This window comes from Priapulus caudatus, unplaced genomic scaffold (genome assembly GCF_000485595.1).
Source record: "Priapulus caudatus unplaced genomic scaffold, Priapulus_caudatus-5.0.1 Scaffold503, whole genome shotgun sequence".
Lineage (NCBI taxonomy): Eukaryota > Metazoa > Priapulida > Priapulimorpha > Priapulimorphida > Priapulidae > Priapulus > Priapulus caudatus.
This window is the reverse complement of record NW_014577564.1, coordinates 14,251-18,168: the sequence shown is the minus strand read 5'-3', so window position 1 is coordinate 18,168 and position 3,918 is coordinate 14,251.

Sequence of the window (3,918 nt, the reverse complement as noted above, 5' to 3'; positions counted from 1 at the left end):
AGATATGAGGGTTGGCCTAAGGTATGGATACAAGCAAACTAATCATACCAAGAATTCATTTATGCTTTTGTTTTTTTTCAATATTTACATGAATCATCATTTATGATTTGTAAGTGGCAGTGGAGGAGCCAATTGACTGTCTAGTCTTTGAGTCCAGCCACTCGCACCTATAGTTTATGCAATAAAGTCCAAGATGGGTTCAGAGGTTTATAAATACTCTGATATAGAAATAACGTATATACTCATGAAGCAGCAATAATCTATAACAGCAAAGATGATACATATGTGTTTACTGGAACACTAAATTAAGTTCATATTAAATTACTATAAAGGAAAGCCGCAAAATGCGCATCAACGACGGCTAATTTCTCCAGTACTAGACTAGCAATACTTCGTAGTCATGCATAATCATATACTTTGGCAAAATAAACTCTAAGTTCTCTCCATTTCAGCTGCGCGTTGTCTTATAAAAGGTTTTGAAATCTCAAATGTTGTTGAAATTTTACGATGTTGTGTACAGTTTCCCCAATCCCAAGCAACGTGTGCAGGCGATGCCGCGTACAGCGGTACGGGCGCAGGCGAACATAAAAACATGTGACGTCAGCGTCACTTCGACTTCGTTGTTATGTTGTTGAACAAAGTAGCAGTTGGCGGCCTGATTACTGATTTCGCATCTGTCTTGTTGGAAACGCGGCAGCTCAAATGGGAGGAACTAGAGTTTATTTTGTCATATAGGTAGTGTGATTATGCTGACACGAAGTATTTGGCCTAGTCTAGTACTGGAGAAATTAGGCGTTTTGGATGCGCATTGTGCGGCTTTAACACTAGACAGAGGGCACTCAAAGAGAGTGCATACGCTTCGTTGAGCGTGTACATGTATACATGTGTATAACAGCTGGCCTCGCTGTTGCTGTCGCATGCCTGAGTTCTAGCCCAACCAAAAGGCGAGCTGCTGCTGCCCGGACGTTCTAAGGCGAGCTGGCTGCTGCTTGGACGTTCTAAGGCCATGCTGGTGCTGATTTCGATCGCCTGGCAACGTACAGCGTATAACAGCTGCCTGCGCTGCTGCTACACACACACACGAAACACACAACAGAACATCACACGAGAGGGGTCACATTACCTCCCTGCACTTCGTTTGGCGGAGGTAATAACACCATACAACACCTCGAAACAGAGTAAAAAAACCACAAACTAATTGAGAGCATTGAGTTTGTAATACATCTAGTTGTGTAAGGTCAATCATATACATTCACAACAGATTGACACGGAATAGGTATTGAAGCAATAAATCTGACAGTGTTATCGGAAGGTCCAGCTCTGTTATTTAGGTCATAGAAAAAGAGGGTATAAATGGCCGAGGCGCTGTAGGAAAGTACATGATTAATGTAAACACTTGTGCGTTTTTGTTTTTGCTATTGATACACAATGCATTGCAAAATTATCCCAAATTTGACCACAATCGTATTGTAATTGTATTCTGTAACACAAAACGCACTCGTGAATTGAAGTAAGATAGTTATCACTCTTGCCTTATCTGATCTTATTATGGCGGCCGGGAGACTTTCCGTATATGCTTATTGTGACATACATCGCCGCGCTGACTGCAATGGACATATTACAGCATTGCCAGCATGTTGCACAGACTATGTTGAGCAGCAAATGACAACAAAGTTGTACGTAATTTTGCCACAATTTGTCCAGGCAGCAGCAGCAACAGCGAGCCAGCTGTTATACACATGTATACATGTTACACGCTCACGAAGGTATGCACTCTCTTTGAGTGCCCTCTGTCTAGTGTTAATATAATTTAATATGAAACTTAAGTTAGTGTTCCAGTAACAACATATGTATCATCTTTGCTGTTTAGATTATTGTGCTTCATGCGAGTTATATACGTGTATTTCTATATCATATATTTATAAAACCTTGACCCATCTTGACTTATTGTATAACTATAGTGTGGAGTGGCTGACTCAAAGACTAGACAGTCAATTGGCTCTCTCTCACTGCACTTACAAATCAATAAATATGATTCATGTAAATATTGTAAAAAAAACAAAAGCATAAATGAATTCTTGGTATTGATAGTTTGCTTGTGAGATCCATACCTTGGCAACCTCTGGCAGAACTAATGAATAACATCCACCAAAAAAGTGGAAAAGAAATAAAGTGCAACCTCATATTAACCTCTGCTTTTTACTTGACTGAATAAAAATAGTACTACTACTTGTAAGCAGTGAACATGAAAAGATTGCCAACGCACTGCCACACTCACAGTAACAGATCATCTGGTCTACAGGCACTTGGGGCATTTCAATAATAAAATGTTTGTAAATTAACACAAATTTTATTTATTACCAAACTCTCAACTTTTATGTATTCTCCCTTTACCAATAACGCCACGTAAATGCCGTTCAAATACTCCTCTGTAACACACAGTCTTGCCGCATGCATGTAGTGTGAGCAAACACAGAAAGATAAAAGCTCTATCCATCTGCAAGTTTCTATTTGTAGACAGTGGCATATGCATGCGTGCAGTGAGACTGTACTGCAGAGAAGCATTTAAGCAGCAATTTATTAATACAGAGAATTATTACTGATAATAAGCGAATTGTAATGGATAAACATTAAGACTTTGGTAGTAAATACTATTCATGTTTATTTACTATCAGTATCATTTTATTATTTACGTAGATATTCGTCCGAGCGTCAACGTCATCAAGAACGTCAACGTCATTCGGTTGAGATATCTTCCGAGCATCGGAAACTGGTTGTTCATGGCAATTTTTCATTTATCCTAGCATCGTAGAGTATCAGAACAGATCAAAGCTTTCTTTACACTATAGCTGTTGATACTTTCTTAGCAATATATTCTTCTGAGCATCGGAAACACGTTCAGTTGAGATATCTTTCTGAGCAGCAGAAACTGGTTTTTCAAAGCTCTTTTTCCAAGCATCGAAAGCTTTGTTTTCACTATAGGTGTTATTTTACATTTTGTAATAAACAAATTTATGTGGAAAGCATATATGCCTTCCAAAGCCTAAAGTTTTACTTGGAACTACGCTACATTCTATTTTTTCCGCTATATCGCAACCGAACGCGTTTCCGATGCTCAGAAGAATACCCACGTCTTTTTTTAATTTTGTTATTGTATTGGAACGGGTCACAAGTGCATCAATGCATGTAGCTCTACACAGGCTATAATATAGTCCTAGAGCTACTTCTAGTAGTACTACTAGAGGCTAGCACTCAGCTACATTGCATGATCCTGTTGTCTGGTTTAATCATAGCTCTAGAACTATAGCCCTTCACTCTGCCACAGGGCTATAGCATAAACTATGATGAAACTGAGCAACGAAACTGCTCCCACTGCTCCTACGAGAAACAGATCACGGAAAAAACGAGGGCAGCCCAAATTACTCATGGGGGTGTGGGTATAGCACTGGCGCTGATTACAAGGTTGTCAGGCAACATAAGATAAGATAAGATAAGAATCTTTATTTAATGTCAGATATCACAAACAATAAACATTAGCCCTGATGGGCTATTATTCCGACAAACATCGTTTTTCACACTCTATCTCTTTTTTTGCCGAGTGCTAAGCAGAGAAGCAGTGTGTACCATTTTTCAAGTCTTTGATTAGAAAAGTGCCAGTTCACTCCATGCATTAGTAATGAGCTGCCACGTGTTTTTGCCTATATTTCGGATGACGGTACCCACGCGAACATTTGAACGGAATTTGCAAGTAGTGCTAAGACTTTTAGCCCTATCATTTTGCGTTCTGTGAGCCGTTTTTCATGGGAGCAGTGGGAGCAGTTCCGCTGCACAGTTTCAACATAGTTTGGCTCATAAGGTCTATGTCCCCCAGGGTACTGCCGGAACGTACCCTGGTAACTATCTAGCTGATATGGTTAG